The sequence below is a fragment of the Pseudophryne corroboree genome, chromosome 3 (assembly GCF_028390025.1).
Source record: "Pseudophryne corroboree isolate aPseCor3 chromosome 3, aPseCor3.hap2, whole genome shotgun sequence".
Lineage (NCBI taxonomy): Eukaryota > Metazoa > Chordata > Amphibia > Anura > Myobatrachidae > Pseudophryne > Pseudophryne corroboree.
In genome coordinates this window covers 280,873,741-280,896,791 of record NC_086446.1, presented here as the reverse complement: position 1 = coordinate 280,896,791, position 23,051 = coordinate 280,873,741, and the positions used below count along the sequence as shown (strand labels likewise).

Below are 23,051 nucleotides of genomic sequence, written 5' to 3'. Positions count from 1 at the left end.
CATTAATTTTGGCGCTAAGAACCGAGTAAATACGAACCTGCACATCACTATTAAAAATCCTAAATTGGTGACAGGGCCTGTTCTAGACCTTGTGGAGCTCAGTGTGAAAGTTTACTTTGGGTGCCTCCATGTTTAAAATATGGACGGTGCACGCTGAAGATGCACAATAAAAATATAGGGGTGTGGCTTTCGTTGGAAGGGGTATGGCCACATAAAAGTACCAATTCACATTACACCGTACAGTATCACATTACACCAAACAGTAGTACTTCTTATACGGGTGTAGTATGTTATGCTGGCGGTCGGGCTCCCGGCGGCCAGCATATCGGCGCCGGAATCCCGACCGTCGGCATACTGACAGCTGGGCGAGCACAAATGAGCCCCTTGTGGGCTCGCTGCGATGGCCATGCTGCGGGCACGGTGGCGCGCTATGCTATCTATTCTCCCTCCAGGGGGGTCGTGAACACCCAAGAGGGAGAAAAGCTGTCGGTATGCTGACGGTCGGGATTCTGGCGCCAGTATGCTGATCGTCGGGAGCCCGGCCGCCGGCAAACTGAAGACCACCCCCTTCTACATGTTACACCACACAGTAGAGGAGCTGCTTATACACGTTACGCCACTCAGTAGAGTCGCTTTAGACACCACAGTAGAGCTGCTTATACATGTTATGCCACAGTAGAGCTGTTTATACACGTTACGCCACACAGTGGAGCTGCTTATACACGTTACACCACAGTAGAGCTTCTTATACACGTCACACCACAGTAGAGCTGCTTATACATGTTACGCCACACAGTGGAGCTGCTTATACACGTTACACCACACAGTAGAGCTTCTTATACGTTACGATACAATAAAGCTGCTTATACACGTTATACCACAGTAGAACCGCTTATACATGTTGTGCCACAGTAGAGCCGCTTTTACATGTTACGCCACAGTAGAGCTCTTTATACATATAGTGCCACAGTAGAGCCCCTTATACATATTACACCATGGTAGAGCCCCTTATACATGTTATGCCATGGTAGAGCACCTTATACACGTTACACTACAGTAGTAGAGTCGTTATGGAAGTAGCTGTATTTAATCATTTACTTGTTTAATTCAAATAAATTAAAAACACTATGTATGCCGCAACTGACCTGGCCTCACTAACCCCCAATTCCTTAATGAAAATAATGCCCCAAATGTGACCTCCCACAGACCTGATATTCCCCCTAATCTCTCAATGAAAATAATGTCCCAAAACTGATCCCCTCTTCAGATCTGATAATCTCCCATTGCCTCAATGAAAATAATACCCTAGAACTGCCATCCCAGACATGATGATCACACCATGCATCAATGAAAATAATGTCCCAGAATTGCCTGAGGGGCAGAAATAGCTGTTCTCCAGCAGAGTGAGGGGCAGAGTAAGGTGCTACAGCAGCAGCTGGTGGCAGAGAGAGGTGCTGCAGCATCAATGTAGAGAGAGGTGCTGCAGAAGCCGGAGCAGAGAGAGGTGCTGCAGCAGCTGGGGCAGAAAGAGATGCTGCAGCCTCTAGGGCAGAGACAAGTGCTGCAGCTTCCAGGAAAGAGAGAGATGTTTCAAAAACTGGGGCAGAGAGAGATAATGCAGTAACTGGGAAGAGAGAGGTGCTGCATGCAGTAGCTGGGCTAGACAGAGAGAGGTCAGCAGCAGCGGTGGCAGAGAGTGTTGCTGCAGAGCAGAAGTAACCCTGCTACACAGCCACAAGCACACAGTGAGCCATATAAAGTGGATGGGCATAGCTCCAGCATGTGCCGGCTTTCAGTAGCTCCTCCTGTGACCTCTGGCCTGCCCTGAAACCTACCTAGTCTCAGAGTCCGAGTCAGCATGCACCCTCTCTGCTCCTCCTCCTGCTTTGCGGCGTGCCCTCTAACTTTTCTTGCCTGGAGCCACCCACGCTATACACCTGATCGGGTATGTAAACTTGGGACAACGAAGCAGTTACTGGTGGCTGCTCCTCTCTGTAGACAGCAGGTGGAGGTGCCACTGAGCTGCCCGATCACTGCACGCTACAGTGACTGGGGCACACTGGGAGAGACGCCATGGCTACTTTGTGTACTTTGCAGTCTGACTGCTCTGCAGCCACTGGGAAGGGGGCTCCACCAGGCTGCCTGCCCACTGTCCATCAGTTATCAGGACACATTGGCGCAAGGATCTGAGGGTGCAGAAGTACCTCTGAGATTGGCGGCTGCTGGAAGATCATCTTCCGGCAGCCACCCAGTGGGCATTTCTTACTGGTCACATCAGATGTGGCCATCTCAGGGAAAGCCCAGTCTGGCGTGGTTACATCTGATGCAAGTCCAGCAGTAGACAAGCATTCATTTGGTCTCCAGTTACCTTGGTAATGCTTTTCCGTGTCATTAATATCCCAATGAAAATGCCCATTGTTCATTGCTCCCAACACCCTTGTTTTTTTGGGGGGCGAAAATGTCAAGTGAAATTCCAAGAAATGTAACTTTAATTACATACTGTAGAACACTTTATTGCTTGGTAAGATACAAGAAGGTTACCCACTATTTTAGAATAGCTTTTGGCCTAGTGATTCCCCAAAATGTTTGGGCAGGCATTTTTTAAACTCTGCCATGCAGCTGTCATTCAACTCGCCTACGTATATGCCATTTCTTAAAAAATCTCACATGTGTGTCTACAAAAATACCTTTTTTAATATTGGCATCACTGATCCAAGATTACTTATTTCTCAAGTTTGTGAATCCAGTTTGTGTTTTAGCCATCACTTTAAAAAAAAGTCCAAGCTTGACTTGCAAAGGAGGAAGTTACACTTTATCAGGGTCAACAAAAGGGATATGCTGAGATAATCAGATAAAACAATTTATTATGAAATAAATATTATTAACCATAAAGAAAATAATTTATAAAAAAAACAACTGGTCTAAGGTTGGACCTGTAGAATCAATGTTCAATTACCCTGTATAATGCTAGAGAGTCAATAAGAACAAGCAATTGTAATGGAAGCGGCAACAAAGTAACATGTATGGAAAACAGAGAGAGCTATACCGTATCCTAAGTGCACAGTAGGATGTAGAAGGAGTATTCCATAAATTAATACACGTTATGGTAGTTCCGTGAATGAGGTGTCCAACTCCGTTAATAGAGTAATCTCTAGTAGAAACAAGAACAACCTTTGAAAAAAGTCACGTGGAGCGTGACGAAACGCGTTAGAGCTCCTCACTTGTCACACCTGTTGGACCGTACACCCTGTCTACACAAGCAATCATTGAACAAAGCCTGGCGGTTTACTTCATTACTTCATACGAGCGGCACCGGCATCCTTAGCCTTCCCAGTGGCTCAGCTATCCTTTTATATGCCACTTTGTCAGCACGTTACCGAACAAGCACTTTGAACCACATTCGAGTGGCACTGGCATTGCAGCCCCTACAGCGGTACAGCCGTCATTCTCCCACGCCGCCCCTGCCACTGCAGGCTACCGAGCGGTAGCGGCCTCATATATCTTCACAGTGGAAATATCATTCCGGTCAGAACATTGCTGCACCACCTCTCTCAGTAACAGCAAAGTAATGGGCATTGCAGGACTATTAACCGAGGACGCTCGGTTATAACCAGCCCACGGGAGAGGTAACTTTGTTCTTGTTTCTGCTCCCTGCTCTGCATCCCTGTGATGCGCCTGGCCTCCCTGCTGCTGCTGGCTGCTGTGCCTGTCACACCGTTTGGTAATGGAGGTTGCCAATAGCGAACCTCAGGTATTGTTGATGTGACACTGCTATAGGAAAATGCAGGTAAGCATCCTGTATGTCCAGGGAGACCATGTAGTCCCCAGATTCCAAGGCCAGAACTATAGAGCAAAGGGTTTCCATATGGAACTTGGAAACCTTCACAAATTTGTTCAGTGCCTTGAGGTTGAAAATGGGCCGGGAGGACCCATTCGGTTTCGGGACTAGAAACAGCGGAGAATAGTACCCCCGGCCCCTCTGAGCAAGAGGCACCTGTACTACGACTCCTGTATCCAGGAAGGTTTGTACCACCGAATGCAGAGTGTTTGCCTTTGTCTGGTCCGACGGTACGTCTGTCTGGCAAAATCTATGAGGGGGTCGGTTTTTGATGGCGTAACCTCGAGTGACGACTTCCCGTACCCAGGCATCTGAAGTGGTCTTCAACCATTCCTGGGTATACCCTAGAAGCCGGCCCCCCACCCTGGGATCCCCCAGAGGGAGGCCAACCTCGTCATGCGGCAGGCTTATCGGTCTTGGCTGCTGGCTGACGGGCAGCCCAGGCTCTTTTGGGCTTCGGCTTACCAGGTTTGGAAGTGCGGGCCTGCTTATGGTACGCCTGACCTTTTGCTTTACCTGAAGTACGAAAGGGGCGAAAGGACGTGCCTTTGGCCTTCGACACAGAAGGAGCTGTATTAGGCAGACAGGCAGTTTTGGCAGTAGCCAAGTCAGCCACTATCTTATTTAAGTCCTCCCCAAACATAATATCCCCCTTGAAAGGGAGTACCTCCAGGGTTTTTCTAGAGTCCAGATCCACAGACCAGGATCTCAGCCACAATATCCTGCGAGCCAGGACTGACGTAGTAGAGGCCTTGGCTGCTAGGATACCGGCATCAGAAGCCGCCTCTTTAATATAGCGAGAAGCTGTGACAATATATGACAAGCATTGTTTAGCATGGTCAGAGGAGATTTCAGCCTCTAACTCCAAGGCCCACGCTTCAATAGCCTCTGCCGCCCATGTAGCTGCAATAGTGGGCCTTTGTGCAGCACCCGTGAGGGTGTAAATCGCTTTTAGACAACCCTCGACACGTTTATCCGTAGGCTCTTTTAGAGATGTGACGGTAGTGACAGGTAGAGCTGAGGAAACCACCATCCTAGCCACATGTGAGTCTACTGGAGGAGGCGTTTCCCAATTCTTAGACAGCTCTGGCGCAAGGGGATAGCGAGCCAGCATCTTCTTTAGAGGCACAAACTTCGTACCTGGGCTTTGCCAGGGTTCCTGACGTATATCCACTAGGTGGTCAGAGTGAGGTAAAACTTGTTTAATCACCTTCTGACGCTTGAACCTATCTGGTTTCTTAGGAGGAACGGATGGCTCGGGATCATCCGTAATCTGCAGAATTAACTTAATAGCCTCCAAAAGATCAGGAACATCCACATGTGAACTACCCTCCCCATCAGCCGTATCTGAGTCAGAACCTGTGGGGTCAGTGTATGTGCTGTCTTCATTGTTATGAGCCACGGCTGTGGCTCATTCCTGTTTTGCATTTTGGTTATGTATTTTATGTTATACTTCTGTTTATGTTCCCCGTGGGTGTCATGGGGTGTTTGGAGCTCACCCTTAAGGAGAGGGTACTGTTATGAACCACAGGTAGTGGTTCATTCCTGTTTTCCGTATTTTATGTTTATAGTTCTCTTGCAGGCCAGGATTTCCCTTTGCTCTGGTTTAGAAGATTCTTGTTTGCTGTCGGTGGTGAGTCTGTGTAATTGCAGCCTGTTTCCATGTGTTTGGCCTCACCTGTCTGCTAATTGCATCTTGTCAGTTTGGAGTCATGCAACAGGGCAGCTGCACGACATAATTAATTAGGGCTCTCTGTTATTTTCTGGCTCAGTGCAATACACAGACGCCGGTGATAGTTCCTGAGTTCTGAGCTAGTTCCTGACAGTTCCTGAGTTTCTGTCTAGCTGCTTCCAGCCTTGATCCAGTGTCGATTCCAGTGTCGGTTCCAGTGTCTGTTCCAGTGTCCTGCCGTGAAGCGTTCCTGTCCAGAAGTCCTGTGGCTTTGTCTGTGCCTGGTCGAGTATCTGGCTTCTTGGTGTCCACCGGTCTGTCGTTTGGGATTCTGCCTGTCCTCCGGTTCTGAGAGCCTGTGTCGGCTACATTGGGGGTTCCTGTCCGTTTGCCAGTATTTGTACCGGTTCCGTGAGTAGCGGCTTTGCCGCGTTCGGCGGCCTAGGCCGCTGTATTCTTTGGTTATATTTGTTACTGGTGTCTTGCAGAGGGTTCTGCATATGCTGTCACCACCGGTACACAACAGTATTGTGTCGGCGTGTGGACAGCATCTCCTTTGTTGTTCTTTTCCTTTGGCGGCGTGCCGCACATATATTTAGTTTTAGGGTTGTTAGTAGCCCCTAGCTTTCTGTTTGCTTTAGTTAGAGGTCCCCTTGTTATTATCCTGTCTCGGTTCACGCCTTGTCTCACTCTAAGACCTGGGGGCATCGGAGATGGGCAGACCTAATCCGCCCTTCAAACGCGGCTGCCGTGGGCCCAAGAAACCATAGTCACGCAGGCGTGAACTGACCACACAGGTGAAACAATGGAGGTAGGCTGCTAGGGGCTATTTCCATACCACACCTTATTTCAGCGTCACGTTCTGGTGCTCTGGACTCACTACGCAACATCTCTCTTGTTCTGAGCACCAGGAACGTAACATTATCACCGGCCCTACAACAAAAAAGAAACAAAGCTAAATAGTAGTTTTTTCTTTTTTGGTCCAGTGTCTTGTCTAGAATCCAGTACTGTTTAGAACTCAGTGTGCAGAATCCAGTCCGGTGTGCAGAATCCAGTCCGGTGTGCAGAATCCAGTCCGGTGTGCAGAATCCAATCTTGTGTTGTCTAGTTTTTTTTTAAAAATCCAGTCCAGTCTTGTCTTGTCTAGTTTAGTCTTGTCTTGTCTAGTTTAAAATCCTCCTATGCCAACTATGCAAGCCCTGCAGGCGTCTCTCTCAGCCCTGAACTCTGCTTTCAGTGCTTTGAAACTTGAGCGACTGGAAGTTTTGCAGCAATCCTTAAAGCAACTGCAAAACCTTCTGACTAAAATTTTGCTTATCTTGCCAGAAGTCATTGAGAGTTCATCTACCTCTAAGGAGACTCTTGTTCACAATATGGTGACAAGAGAATCCTCAGGTTCAGTTGGAAAGAAAAAGTTTAAAAGTTTTCTGCGGCCCAGGCTCTCAGAAGAGGAGCGTCTGCGTCGCAGAAACTTAAATTTATGCCTATATTGTGGGGGTTTAGGCCACTATCTGCAGACCTGTGAGTTGCGCAAGCCAAAGTGTGGCGACAAGTCCTGCCCTCTGGCCAAGTTGAGTCAGGATACAAGACCTACTCCTGTCTCTACTGTGGCAGAGGTACTTGTCACACAACCCACACTAAAAAGCACTCTGTCCTATAATTGGGGTCCTTGGGCTAGGGAGCCCCATTATAGATTCAGGAACCAAAGGAGAATGTTTCTCTCCTCTCTTGATTTTCCTGTTGAAGCAGAGTTGCAAACCCCTGGAGTGGTGCCCGATGCCCAGGGTCCTGGAGTGGTGCCCGATGCCCAGGGTCCTGGAGTAGTGCCCAATGCCCAGGGTCCTGGAGTGGTGCCCGATGCCTAGGGTCCTGGAGTGGTGCCCGATGCCCAGGGTCCTGGAGTGGTGCCCGATGCCCAGGGTCCTGGAGCGGTGCCCGATGCCCAGGGTCCTGGAGCGGTGCCCGATGCCCAGAGTTCTGGAGCGGTACCCGATGCCCAGAGTCCTGGAGCGGTACCCGATGCCCAGAGTCCTGGAGCGGTACCCGATGCCCAGAGTCCTGGAGCGGTACCCGATGCCCAGAGTCCTGGAGCGGTACCCGATGCTCTGGGTCATAGAGGGACATCGAATATTATAGCTCAGGTGTCAATACCAGAAGGGGTCTCAGAAGCTGTTACCACAGGTAGGGACTTGAAAAGCGCAACTCCAGAGAAAGTGTCTAAAACCATAGTTCTAGAAGGGAACTCGAGAAGCAAAACCCCAGAAGGGATCTTTGGAGTAATATCCCCAAGTGGGGTCTCGAGAGACACAGCCCCAGAGAAGGGTCTAGAAGTCGCTTCCCCAGGAAAGGACTCAAGAGGCATAGCGTTAGTGGAGGTTCTGAAGGTTATAGCTTCAGCAAAAGTCCCGGAAGTCATAGTCCCGGGAGAAGTTTCGATAATTATCGACTCAGAGAGGGAGGCTGACGGCCCGGTCCCAGAGAGGAAGGCTGGCGGCCCAGTCTCAGAGAGGGAGGCTGGCGGCCCGGCCCGGTCCCAGAGAGGGAGGCCGACGGCCCGGTCCCAGAGAGGGAGGCCGACGGCCCGGTCCTAGAGAGGGAGGCCGACGGCCCGGTCCCAGAGAGGGAGGCCGACGGCCCGGTCCCAGAGAGGGAGGCCAACGGCCCGGTCCCAGAGAGGGAGGCTGACGGCCCGGTCCCAGTAAAAGAATCCGAGGTGCTGCCCCCAGCGGGGTTCCCAAAGGCCACTGCCCCAGCGGGGTTCCCGAAGGCCACTGCCCCAGAGGGAGTTCTGAGGGCTACTGCCCCGGGTGGGATTCAGAAAGTCACTGCCCCAGGTGGGGTTTCCGAGGGCCACTGCCCCAGGTGGGGTTCAGAAAGTCTCAGCCTCGAGTAAGGTCAGTAGTGACCAGGTCCTAGCAAAGCACTCTAGTCAGTCAGTTGGGAAGGAAGCAGATCCTGACTCTGTTGATATCTCAACATCTATAATCTTTGATGGGGACTTAGTCCAATTTCTGGCGCTTTACAAACACTATTACATCATTATGTTGTCTAGACCATTTCTGGGCATCACTTCAGAGAACCTTGTGCTCTATCTGATATATTCCTTTAGAGGGGAGCCTTTTGAGTGGGCATCCAATTTAATGAAAACTGAAGATCCCATCCTTCAGGATCCCCCGGCATTCAGTGATGCAGTTATTAAGAGATATGGTTCCAAAGAAATTGGTTCAGGTTCCTCTTGGTCACCCGTCTTATCTGCTGAGAGTCCACCGTATACTGTAAACTCGGCACAAGAGTCTCAGCCCGTTGTTTTGACTGCAGGATGTGCTAATCTGTCTTCTTCTAATAGTAGTACTTTGCCTGAAAGTTCAGCTCCCAAGGTTAAGAAACCAATCTCTGATTTGAACCCAGCCTTGCTGGGAGGTACCATCAGTTCAGACAATGTTTGGGGAATTACCTTGGTCAGACCTCAAGAACTTTGTAAAAATAATAAGAAGAAAAATAAATAATTATTGACTCTTGCCTTGTTATAAAAAAAAAAAAAGATTTTTTTTTCCCCTTGTCTTGTGTCCAGTGGCCACCGTTAAGGTGGGGGCACTGTTACAAGCTGTTGCCACAGCTTGTTTCTGTTTTCTTGCCAGTATGTCAGGTTTTTTTTTGTATCCCTTGTTTTGGAAAGGCTGAATTTTGTGGTCCGTTGACCCCTCCTCAAGGGGGGGGGGTACTGTTATGAGCCACGGCTGTGGCTCATTCCTGTTTTGCATTTTGGTTATGTATTTTATGTTATACTTCTGTTTATGTTCCCCGTGGGTGTCATGGGGTGTTCGGAGCTCACCCTATAGGAGAGAGTACTGTTATGAACCACAGGTAGTGGTTCATTCCTGTTTTCCGTATTTTATGTTTATAGTTCTCTTGCAGGCCAGGATTTCCCTTTGCTCTGGTTTAGAAGATTCTTGTTTGCTGTCGGTGGTGAGTCTGTGTAATTGCAGCCTGTTTCCATGTGTTTGGCCTCACCTGTCTGCTAATTGCATCTTGTCAGTTTGGAGTCATGCAACAGGGCAGCTGCATGACATAATTAAATAAGAATTTACTTACCGATGATTCTATTTCTCGTAGTCCGTAGTGGATGCTGGGGACTCCGTAAGGACCATGGGGGACAGCGGCTCCGCAGGAGACTGGGCACATCTAAAGAAAGCTTTAGGACTATCTGGTGTGCACTGGCTCCTCCCCCCATGACCCTCCTCCAAGCCTCAGTTAGGATACTGTGCCCGGACGAGCGTACACAATAAGGAAGAATTTTGAATCCCGGGTAAGACTCATACCAGCCACACCAATCACACCGTACAACTTGTGATCTGAACCCAGTTAACAGCATGATAACAGAGGAGCCTCTAGAAAAGATGGCTCACTACAGCAATAACCCAATTTTTTTTTTTTTTTTTGTAACAATAACTATGTACCAGTATTGCAGACAATCCGCACTTGGGATGGGCGCCCAGCATCCACTACGGACTACGAGAAATAGAATTATCGGTAAGTAAATTCTTATTTTCTCTAACGTCCTAAGTGGATGCTGGGGACTCCGTAAGGACCATGGGGATTATACCAAAGCTCCCAAACGGGCAGGAGAGTGCGGATGACACTGCAGCACCAATTGAGAGAACTCCAGGTCCTCCTCAGCCAGGGTATCAATTTTGTAGAATTTTACAAACGTATTTGCTCCTGACCAAGTAGCTGCTCGGCAAAGTTGTAAAGCCGAGACCCCTCGGGCAGCCGCCCAAGATGAGCCCACCTTCCTTGTGGAGTGGGCATTTACAGATTTTTGGCTGCGGTAGGCCTGCCACAGAATGTGCAAGGTGAATTGTACTACAAATCCAACGAGCAATAGTCTGCTTAGAAGCAGGAGCACCCAGCTTGTTGGGTGCATACAGGATAAACAGCGAGTCAGATTTTCTGACTCCAGCCGTCCTGGAAACATATATTTTCAGGGCCCTGACAACGTCTAGCAACTTGGAGTCCTCCAAGTCCCTAGTAGCCGCAGGCACCACAATAGGTTGGTTCAGGTGAAACGCTGAAACCACCTTAGGGAGAAACTGAGGACGAGTCCTCAATTCCGCCCTGTCCGAATGGAAAATCAGATAAGGGCTTTTACAGGATAAAGCCGCCAATTCTGACACGCGCCTGGCCCAGGCCAGGGCCAACAGCATGACCACTTTCCATGTGAGATATTTTAACTCCACAGATGTAAGTGGTTCAAACCAATGTGACTTTTGGAACCCAAAAAACTACATTGAGATCCCAAAGTGCCACTGGAGGCACAAAAGGAGGCTGTATATGCAGTACCCCTTTTACAAACGTCTGAACTTCAGGGACTGAAGCTAGTTCTTTTTGGAAAAAAATTGACAGGGCCGAAATTTGAACCTTAATGGACCCCAATTTCAGGCCCATAGACACTCCTGTTTGCATGAAATGTAGGAATCGACCCAGTTGAATTTCCTCCGTCGGGCCTTACTGGCCTCGCACCACGCAACATATTTTCGCCAAATGCGGTGATAATGTTTTGCGGTTACATCCTTCCTGGCTTTGATCAGGATAGGGATGACTTCATCCGGAATGCCTTTTTTCCTTCAGTATCCGGCGTTCAACCGCCATGCCGTCAAACGCAGCCGCGGTAAGTCTTGGAACAGACAGGGTCCTTGTTGGAGCAGGTCCCTTCTTAGAGGTAGAGGCCACGGATCCTCCGTGAGCATCTCTTGAAGTTCCGGTTACCAAGTCCTTCTTGGCCAATCCGGAGCCACGAATATAGTGCTTACTCCTCTCCATCTTATCAATCTCAGTACCTTGGGTATGAGAGGCAGAGGAGGGAACACATACACTGACTGGTACACCCACGGTGTTACCAGAGCGTCTACAGCTATTGCCTGAGGGTCCCTTGACCTGGCGCAATACCTGTCGAGTTTTTCCCAACGGTTTATAATCATGTGGAAGACTTCTGGGTGAAGTCCCCACTCTCCCGGGTGGAGGTCGTGCTGAGGAAGTCTGCTTCCCAGTTGTCCACTCCCGGAATGAATACTGCTGACAGTGCTATCACATGATTTTCCGCCCAGCGAAGAATCCTTGCAGCTTCTGCCATTGCCCTCCTGCTTCTTGTGCCACCCTGTCTGTTTACGTGGGTGACTGCCGTGATGTTGTCCGACTGGATCAACACCGGCTGACCTTGAAGCAGAGGTCTTGCTAAGCTTAGAGCATTGTAAATGGCCCTTAGCTTCAGGATATTTATGTGAAGTGATGTCTCCAGGCTTGACCATAAGCCCTGGATATTCCTTCCCTGTGTGACTGCTCCCCAGCCTCGCAGGCTGGCATCCGTGGTCACCAGGACCCAGTCCTGAATGCCGAATCTGCGGCCCTCTAGAAGATGAGCACTCTGCAACCACCACAGGAGGGACACCCTTGTCCTTGGTGACAGGGTTATCCGCTGATGCATCTGAAGATGCGACCCGGACCATTTGTCCAGCAGGTCCCACTGGAAAGTTCTTGCGTGGAATCTGCCGAATGGGATTGCTTCGTAGGAAGCCACCATTTTACCCAGAACCCTTGTGCATTGATGCACTGAGACTTGGCTCGGTTTTAGGAGGTTCCTGACTAGCTCGGATTACTCCCTGGCTTTCCCCTCCGGGAGAAACACCTTTTTCTGGACTGTGTCCAGGATCATCCCTAGGAACAGAAGACAAGTCGTCGGAACCAGCTGCGATTTTGGAATATTGAGAATCCAATCGTGCTGCCGCAACACTACCTGAGATAGTGCTACACCGACCTCCAACTGTTCCCTGGATCTTACCCTTATCAGGGAATCGTCCAAGTAAGGGATAACTAAAATTCCCTTCCTTCGAAGGAATATCATCATTTCGGCCATTACCTTGGTAAAGACCCGGGGTGCCGTGGACCATCCATACGGCAGCGTCTGAACTGATAGTGACAGTTCTGTACCATAAACCTGAGGTACCCTTGGTGAGAAGGGTAAATTTTGACATGAAGGTAAGCATCCTTGATGTCCCGAGACATCATGTAGTCCCCTTCTTCCAGGTTCGCAATCACTGCTCTGAGTGACTCAATCTTGAATTTGAACCTCTGTATGTAAGTGTTCAAAGATTTTAGATTTAGAATCGGTCTCACCGAGCCGTCCGGCTTCGGTACCACAACAGTGTGGAATAGTACCCCGTTCCCTGTTGCAGGAGGGGTACCTTGATTATCACCTGCTGGGAATACAGCTTGTGAATGGCTTCCAAAACTGTCTCCCTGTTAGAAGGAGACATCGGTAAAGCCGACTTTAGGAAAACGGCGAGGGGGAGACGTCTCGAATTCTAATTTGTACCCCTGAGATATCACCTGAAGGATCCAGGGGTCTACTTGCGAGTGAGCCCACTGCTCGCTGAAATTCATTGAGACGGGCCCCCCACCGTGCCTGATTCTGCTTGTAAAGCCCCAGCGTCATACTGAGGGCTTGGCAGAGGCGGGAGAGGGTTTCTGTTCCTGGGAACTGGCTGATTTCTGCAGCCTTTTTCCTCTCCCTCTGTCACGGGGCAGAAATGAGGAACATTTTGCCCGCTTGTCCACGAAAAGACTGCGCCTGATAATATGGCGTCTTCGCATGTTGAGAGGCGACCTGGGGTACAAACGTGGATTTCCCAGCTGTTGCCGTGGCCACCAGGTCTGAAAGACCGACCCCAAATAACTCCTCCCCTTATTAAGGCAATACTTCCAAATGCCGTTTGGAATACGCATCACCTGACCACTGACGTGTCCATAACCCTCTACTGGTAGAAATGGACAACGCACTTAGACTTGATGCCAGTCGGCAAATATTCCGCTGTGCATCATGCATATATAGAAATGCATCTTTTAAATGCTCTATAGGCAAAATATACTGTCCCTATCTAGGGTATCAATATTTTCAGTCAGGGAATCCGACCACACCAACCCAGCACTGCACATCCAGGCTGAGGCGATTGCTGGTCGCAGTATAACACCAGTATGTGTGTAAATACATTTTAGGATACCCTCCTGCTTTCTATCAGCAGGATCCTTAAGGGCGGCCATCTCAGGAGAGGGTAGAGCCCTTACAAGCGTGTGAGCGCTTTATCCACCCTAGGGGGTGTTTCCCAACGCACCCTAACCTCTGGCGGGAAAGGATATAATGCCACTAACATTTTAGAAATTATCAGTTGTTATCGGGGGAAAACCACGCATCATCACACACCTCATTTAATTTCTCAGATTCAGGAAAACTACAGGTAGTTTTTCCTCACCGAACATAATACCCCTTTTTGGTGGTACTCGTATTATCAGAAATGTGTAAAACATTTTTCATTGCCTCAATCATGTAACGTGTGGCCCTACTGGAAGTCACATTTGTCTCTTCACCGTCGACACTGGAGTCAGTATCCGTGTCGGCGTCTATATCTGTCATCTGAGGTAACGGGCGCTTTAGAGCCCCTGACGGCCTATGAGACGTCTGGACAGGCACAAGCTGAGTAGCCGGCTGTCTCATGTCAACCACTGTCTTTTATACAGAGCTGACACTGTCACGTAATTCCTTCCAACAGTTCATCCACTCAGGTGTCGACCCCCTAGGGGGTGACATCACTATTACAGGCAATCTGCTCCGTCTCCACATCATTTTTCTCCTCATACATGTCGACACAAACGTACCGACATACAGCACACACACAGGGAATGCTCTGATAGAGGACAGGACCCCACTAGCCCTTTGGGGAGACAGAGGGAGAGTTTGCCAGCACACACCAAAGCGCTATATATATACAGGGATAACCTTATATAAGTGTTTTTCCCCTTATAGCTGCTGTATTGTTAATACTGCGCCTAATTAGTGCCCCCCTCTCTTTTTTAACCCTTTCTGTAGTGTAGTGACTGCAGGGGAGAGCCAAGGGAGCTTCCCTCCAACGGAGCTGTGAGGGAAAATGGCGCCAGTGTGCTGAGGAGATAGGCTCCGCCCCTTTTTCGCTGACTTTTCTCCTGCTTTTTTATGGATTCTGGCAGGGGTTAAAATTCATCCATATAGCCCTGGGGGCTATATGTGATGTATTTTCGCCAGCCAAGGTGTTTTTATTGCGTCTCAGGGCGCCCCCCCCCTAGCGCCCTGCACCCTCAGTGACCGAAGTGTGAAGTGTGCTGAGGAGCAATGGCGCACAGCTGCAGTGCTGTGCGCTACCTTGGTGAAGACAGGATGTCTTCTGCCGCCGATTTTCCGGACCTCTTCTGTCTTCTGGCTCTGTAAGGGGGCCGGCGGCGCGGCTCTGGGACCCATCCATGGCTGGGCCTGTGATCGTCCCTCTGGAGCTAATGTCCAGTAGCCTAAGAAGCCCAATCCACTCTGCACGCAGGTGAGTTCGCTTCTTCTCCCCTTAGTCCCTCGATGCAGTGAGCCTGTTGTCAGCAGGTCTCACTGAAAATAAAAAACCTAAACTAAAACTTTCACTAAGAAGCTCAGGAGAGCCCCTAGTGTGCACCCTTCTCGTTCGGGCACAAAGATCTAACTGAGGCTTGGAGGAGGGTCATGGGGGGAGGAGCCAGTGCACACCAGATAGTCCTAAAGCTTTCTTTAGATGTGCCCAGTCTCCTGCGGAGCCGCTGTCCCCCATGGTCCTTACGGAGTCCCCAGCATCCACTTAGGACGTTAGAGAAATTAGGGCTCTCTGTTATATTCTGGCTCAGTGCAATACACAGACGCCGGTGATAGTTCCTGAGTTCTGAACTAGTTCCTGCCAGTTCCTGAGTTTCTGTCTAGCAGCTTCTGTCTAGCTGCTTCCAGCCTTGATCCAGTGTCGGTTCCAGTGTCGGTTCCAGTGTCTGATCCCGTGTCCTGCCGTGAAGCGTTCCTGTCCAGAAGTCCTGTGGCTTTGTCTGTGCCTGGTCGAGTATCTGGCTTCTTGGTGTCCACCGGTCTGTCGTTTGGGATTCTGCCTGTCCTCCGGTTCTGAGAGCCTGTGTCGGCTACATTGGGGGTTCCTGTCCGTTTGCCAGTATTTGTACCGGTTCCGTGAGTAGCGGCTTTGCCGCATTCGTCGGCCTAGGCCGCTGTATTCTTTGGTTATATTTGTTACTGGTGTCTTGCAGAGGGTTCTGCATATGCTGTCACCGCCGGTACACAACAGTATTGTGTCGGCGTGTGGACAGCATCTCCTTTGTTGTTCTTTTCCTTTGGCGGCGTGCCGCACATATATTTAGTTTTAGGGTTGTTAGTAGCCCCTAGCTTTCTGTTTGCTTTAGTTAAAGGTCCCCTTGTTATTATCCTGTCTCGGTTCACGCCTTGTCTCACTCTAAGACCTGGGGGCATCGGAGTTGGGCAGACCTAATCCGCCCTTCAAACGCGGCTGCCGTGGGCCCAAGAAACCATAGTCACGCAGGCGTGAACTGACCACATGGGTGAAACAATGGAGGTAGGCTGCTAGGGACTATTTCCATACCACACCTTATTTCAGCGTCACGTTCTGGTGCTCTGGACTCACTACGCAACATCTCTTGTTCTGAGCACCAGGAACGTAACATTCATCAGACGAGGTGTCAGTGACAGCAGTGGATTGTGAGGAGACGAGCGCTCGCTTAGAGGACATCTTGGACTTAGGCGAGCATTGGTCAGACTTTTTAGTAGTCAGGGACTGGTTCAACTTCTTTAATTGAGCAGATAAATCGTCCGCCCACGGCGGGTTAGCTGCAGGAACCACATACGGTTGTACCGGAATTGGGGGTCCCATAGGGGGTGTTAGTTTATGAACTAGCGTATGCAGAAGCGTGGAAAAAGCAGCCCACGGAGGGTCAGTATATGCCTCCGTTGCCACAGTCCCACTGGGGGGGCAAGGAGCCCCCAGAACCAGAGCCCACAGCTGCTATATTCTCCCCATATGTGCTTGTGGCTTCAGCAACACCAGCAGTGTGTTCCGCCCCAGAACCGTTACTCTCGGAAGCAGACATGATATAACTTGCAGTATGAGGTAACACAGTATAATTATTAGCAGCACTATATCCCTAAACCCAAACCCCTGCGCAGTGTAGTCAGCACCAGCAGAGATAAAGGAGAGATATGGTGACTAAATCACAGAGAAAAATACGTAATACAGTATATCTTTGTGAAAATCCTATATTAAATAACACCTGACGCACCAAGCCCCCTTAGGTTATAGAATATTGGGATAGAAAGTTGAGTGAAAGACACGAGATGGACACCACTCAGCTATCAATGCACACACAAATAGTCACAGTTTGTACAATGCAGAGGTTATTACTGACAATAATACTGCACTGGACTAGCTTACACAGCTATATAGTCAATAGACATAACACTACACAGTAAGAAACTGGATTAATATCACAGGGTAATTGTACTATAAACCCCTGACTAAATGCACTCTTTCTTAACTAACACTGACTAAAAAGGCAGGTAGAATACTTAAGTGTCATGTAAAGTCACAGCACTGACAACCAGGAGGCTTTACATAGGAGGATTTGCCCAAGCAGTCCCAGGAACAGTGAACTGAGGAGTAATGGCGCCGCAGACACTGACAGGGAGTGAGGAAAGACAGAGATGCAGCTCCAGGGCGGGTACACTTGCTGGAAATGGCGCCCTGGGGCTGGGGGAGGGGCTTCAGGTCTAAGCCTTATCCCCCTTGCTGGCAAAACCACCGGGTACTGTGGGCGATATTAAAATCTGTTTTAAGAGAAAACCTGACCTGTGCCCATGCCCTGGTGATCTAGTGGGATCGCCTGTATCCACAGTGTCCACCGCCAGCGTGCGCGTCCGGCCTCCCACTGACCGCGCCGGATCGCGATAAAGACCGGGTCCCGCGAGCTGGACCCACTTACCACCTCCCGAAGCGCGGTCACGCGATCCTGGAGAGCCCCAGCCGTGTGTGCCTAACGTGAAGTAAACCGGAGCCTCCACTGTAGGTACCCGGCAACCAGGGCTCGGGAGTGTACAGCGCCGCTGGGGAGAGCTGGAGCTGCAGCAGAGAATGTCAGAAGACATTTACCCCTGCTGCTGCCCTTGAAGTCTTCACTTTTTACCTCATAAAAAGCTTTTCTTAGGGCTGCCTGGAGCAGCCCCTCTGTTAAGTGCCTGCTCACTGCAGCACCAACTGACAAACTGAGCTCCTGTGCTAGGAGGTGGGGTTATAGAGGAGGCGGTGCTGTGCATTCTGGGAACAGTCAAAGCTTTGAGCCTGTTGGTGCCTTGGATCAAGATCCTACTCTACACCCCATTGTCCAGAGTTGTGGAGCCCAGTGTACCCCGCAGCAGAAATATATATATATATTCATCCTGTGATTCTCCTAAATAAGCAAAATAAACATGGCGCCACAGGATAATTAAGCCTGATTAGAGAAATATAATTGCTTAGTTATATTCAACATAAGAAAGTATAGGTATCAAAAAACAAAACTATTATCCTTCACAAAAGTAACATTTTGTGAGTTGCTCAGAAAGGTTCTTGAGAGAGACCAATGAGCACAGATTTACCATCGGAAGCACTAATGATGGAGATGCTAGTATTAAGGAAAGATTGTACATAATCCACTTTATGTTCTTTTTAGTGGACACGAGAAGCATGGACAGTACAAATTGGAGAATGTCATCGATTCTGTATAGAGTGATTCACTTGTGACGTAATAGAAAAAAATAGTCACGATAACAAGGGGTCTAATTATCTAGAAATAACCCAATCAATAGTGTGGATACTCTGGTGTCTAATCTTTGAAAAGCCATAATTAGGACCAGAAACTCACTTTGTCATGACACCACTCATCGGGGGCTCCTAATTGCAAAGCATTGCAAGCAAGGGCCAGGAAAGAGAGTTATAATGAGTATTTAACATGAATTACATAGCTACTGTATATCTAGTGGCAGAAACATTAATACACACACGTCACTACAAAGTGATGGGGTGCAAGTTGTGTTCAGTATCACTCCTCACAACAAAAGAAAGTATGGAAAGTGTCAGTACATGTAATATATGTCTCAAGTATCATTTAAGGATGCTGTAACTATACATTTTTATTGGAAACTTATATATGTAAATATTAAGAGATGAATGCACAAAATATTACTGTTACGTATATTACCTACTTTTTATGCTGTGCACTTAAATTTCAGTATAGTGGCCATTGTTTCTTCTCTTTTTCTCACATTCCCTTCATCCCCATACATAGCTCTCCTGTCAGTCTTATTGAGCTCAGTGGCGTCCACACTCCACAGCTTTTGATATGAGGGAGAAATTATTGAAAAACAGTGTCCAAGCCCATCCATAAGGTGCATGCATCCTCAGCATAATGTATAGGTGCCAGCTACTGTATATACTGTAGTTGTCCTCTTACCTCTTCACATGCCCCTTATAATGCCTATTGCCCTCCCACCAACATGCATTTTATATGGCATCATCCTCCACTGCCCAGAATTATTCAAATATGTTTATGTTTTATCTATATATATGTAATAATAGGATTTTAATACTTACCGGTAAATCCTTTTCTCTTAGTCCGTAGAGGATGCTGGGGACACTTCAAGAACCATGGGGTATAGACGGGATCCGCAGGAGACATGGGCACTTTAAGACTTTGAAGGGGTGTGAACTGGCTCCTCCCTCTATGCCCCTCCTCCAGACTCCAGTTATAGGAACTGTGCCCAGGGAGACGGACATTTCGAGGAAAAGGATTTATTGTTAAACTAAGGTGAGATACATACCAGCTCACACCACAAACACACCGTACCACATGGCATTTAACAGAACTCCAGTCAATGGCATGAACCATGTCAGCAACAGGCTGACTATAACAGAAACACAACCTGTGTGTAAACATAACTAATAACTGCAGATAGAGTCCGCACTGGGACGGGCGCCCAGCATCCTCTACGGACTAAGAGAAAAGGATTTACCGGTAGGTATTAAAATCCTATTTTCTCATACGTCCTAGAGGATGCTGGGGACACTTCAAGAACCATGGGGTTTACACCAAAGCTCAAGAACGGGCGGGAGAGTGCGGATGACTCTGCAGCACCGATTGACCAAACATGAGGTCCTCATCAGCCAGGTTATCAAACTTGTAAAATTTCGCAAAAGTGTTTGAACCCGACCAAGTAGCTGCTCGGCAGAGTTGTAATGCCGAGACCCCCCGGGCAGCCACCCAGGATGAGCTCACCTTTCTGGTAGAGTGGGCCTTCACTGATTTCGCTAACGGCAATCCAGCCGTAGAATGAGCATGCTGAATCGTATTACAGATCCAGCGTGCAATATTCTGCTTGGAAGCAGGCGTCCCAATCTTGTTGGCAGCATACAGGACAAACAGAGCTTCCGTTTTCCTAAGTTGAGCCGTTCTGGTGACATAAATCTTTAAGGCCCTGACAACATTGAGAGATTTTGACTCCGCGAAGGCGTCAGTAGTCACCGGTACCATAATAGGCTGGTTCATGTGGAACGATGAAACCACCTTCGGCAGAAATTGTTGACGAGTCCTCAACTCCGCTCTATCTTCATGGAAGATTAAATAAGGACTCTTGTGAGACAAAGACGCTAACTCAGACACCCGCCTTGCGGATGCTAAGGCCAATAGCATGACCACTTTCCAAGTGAGAAATTTCACCTTCTGTAAAGGTTCAAACCAAGGTGACTGAAGGAAATGCAACACCACGTTATGATCCCATGGTGCCACTGGGGGCACAAATGGAGGTTTGATGTGCAAAACTCCTTTCACGAAAGCCTGAACTTCTGGAAGGGTGGCCAATTGTTTTTGAAAGAAAACCGATAAGGCCGAAATTTGTACTTTAATCGAGCCTAACTTTAGGCCCGCATCCACACCTGCTTGCATGAAATGGAGAATAATGCCCTAGCTGAAATTCTTCTGTAGGAGCCTTCTTGGATTCACACCAAGACACATATTTTCTCCAAATACGATGATAACGTTTAGACGTTACTCCTTTTCTAGCCTGAAGAAGTGTGGGAATGACTTCACTGGGAATACCTTTTTCGGGCTAGGACCCGGCGTTCAACTGCCAAGCCGTCAAACGTAGCCGCGGTAAGTCGTGATATATGCACGGCCCCTGCTGTAACAGATCCTCTCGTAGAGGAAGAGGCCAGGGATCTCTTATGAGTAATTCCTGAAGATCTAGATACCAAGCCCTCCTTGGCCAGTCCGGAACAATGAGGATCGCCTGAACCTTTGTTCTTCTTATGATCTTTAGCACCTTTGGAATGAGTGGAAGTGGAGGGAACACGTATACCGACTGAAACACCCGTGGTGTCACCAGCGCGTCCACTGCTATTGCTTGAGGATCCCTCGACCTGGAACAACATCTCTGAAGTTTCTTGTTGAGACGAGACGCCATCATGTCTATTTTTAGGAATTCCCCAAAAACTTGTCACTTCTGTGAAGACCTCTTGATGAAGACCCCACTCTTCTGGATGGAGATCGTGTCTGCTGAGGAAGTCTGCTTCCCAGTTGTCCACTCCTGGAATGAAGATTGGTGACAGAGCGCTTGTGTGTCTTTACGCCCAGTGGAGAACTTATGTGGCCTCTGCCATTGCCGCCTTGCTCTTTGTTCCGCCCTGGCGGTTTATATGCGCTACTGCTGTTATGTTGTCCGACTGTATTAGGACAGGCAGGTTGCGAAGAAGACGTTACGCCTGAAGAAGGCCGTTGTAAATGGCCCTTAACTCTAGAACGTTTATGTGTAAACAAACTTCCTGGCTTGACCATTTTCCCTGGAAGGTTTCCCCCTGTGTGACTGCTCCCCAGCCTCGGAGACTCGCATCAGTGGTTACTAGGATCTAGTCCTGGATCCCGAACCTGCGTCCCTCTAGGAGGTGAGAGCTGTGCAGCCACCACAGGAGTGAGATTCTGGTCTTGGAGGACAGGATTATTTTCCGGTGCATGTGCAGATGGGATCCGGACCACTTGTCCAATAGGTCCTACTGAAACACTGGCATGGAATCTGCCAAATTGAATGGCCTCGTAGGCCGCCACCATCTTCCCCAGCAATCGAGTGCATTGATGGATTGATACTCTCGCTGGTTTCAGAACTTGTTTGACCAAACTCTGAATTTCCAGAGCCTTCTCTTCTGGAAGAAAAACTCTCTGTAATTCCGTGTCCAGAATCATTCCCAAAAACGACAGCCGTTTCGTCGGATTTAACTGTGACTTCGGCAAGTTTAGGAGCCAACCATGTTGCTGCAGAACTGTCAGGGAGAGCGCAATGTCCTGCTCCAGCTTGTCTTTGGATCTCGCCTTTATCAGGAGATCGTCCAAGTAAGGGATAATTGTGACACCTTGTTTGCGAAGGAGAACCATCATTTCCGCCATTACCTTGGTGAAAATCCTCGGAGCCGTGGACAGACCAAACGGCAACGTCTGAAATTGGTAATGGCAATCCTGAATAGCAAACTTCAGGTAAGCCTGATGCAGAGGATATATGGGGACGTTTAAGTAGGCATCCTTTATGTCGACCGACACCATGAAATCCCCTTCCTCCAGACTGGAGATCACTGCTCGGAGAGATTCCATCTTGAATTTGAATTTTCTTAGGTAAAGATTCAGGGACTTTAGGTTCAGAATTGGTCTGACCGAGCCGTCCGGTTTCGGGACCACAAACAGGCTTGAATAAAAGCCTTCTCCCTGTTGTGACGGGGGAACCCAGATAATGACTTGATTTAGACACAACTTTTGTATTGCATCGCATACAACCTTCCTGTCCAGAAGAGAAGCTGGTAAGGCCGATTTGAAAAATCGGTGAGGGGGAACATCTTGAAACTCCAGTTTGTACCCCTGGGACACTATTTCTAAAACCCATGGGTCCAGGGCCGAACGAGCCCAGAACTGACTGAAGAGCTTGAGACGTGCCCCCACCGGTGCGGACTCCCGCAGAGTAGCCCCAGCGTCATGCGGTGGATTTGGCAGAAGCTGGGGAGGACTTCTGCTCTTGGGAACCTGCCATGGCCGGAGATCTTTTACCTTTTCCTCTTCCCCTATTAGCAAGGAAGGAATAACCTCTGCCTTTTTTTGTATTTATTTGGCCGAAAGGACTGCATCTGAAAGTGGTGAGCTTTCTTTTGTTGTGGAGGAACGTAAGGCAAAAATTACGACTTACCCGCGATAGCCGTAGATACCAAATCAATGAGACCCTCACCAAACAAAACACTACCTTTATATGGGAGAGACTCCATAGCTTTCTTAGAGTCAGCATCGGCATTCCATTGATGAATCCACAATGCTCGTCTAGCTGAAATTGCCATGGCATTGGCTTTTGATCCCAAAATGCCAATATCTCTCGCCGCCTCCTTTAGGTAGGCCTCAGTGTCCCTGATATAACCCAGAGTTAACAGGATGCTATCCCTATCTAGGGTATCTATATCAGATGACAAGTTATCTGCCCATTTTTCAATAGCACTACTCACCCACGCCGATGCAATGGTTGGTCTGAGCAGCGTACCTGTGGCGACGTAAGTGGATTTTAACGTATTCTCCTGTTTACGATCCGCAGGATCC

General features: G+C 48.8%; 1 long non-coding RNA gene across 1 annotated transcript in view; it reads right to left on the bottom strand.

The window, feature by feature from the left end:
• Positions 1–23,051, bottom strand: part of LOC135055314 (uncharacterized) — an 86,708-nt gene that overhangs the window by 11,052 nt on the left and 52,605 nt on the right. Inside the window, exon 2 of the long non-coding RNA XR_010243715.1 lies at positions 18,643–18,771. This is a non-coding gene — a long non-coding RNA (uncharacterized LOC135055314). The remainder of the gene's footprint in view (positions 1–18,642; positions 18,772–23,051) is intronic.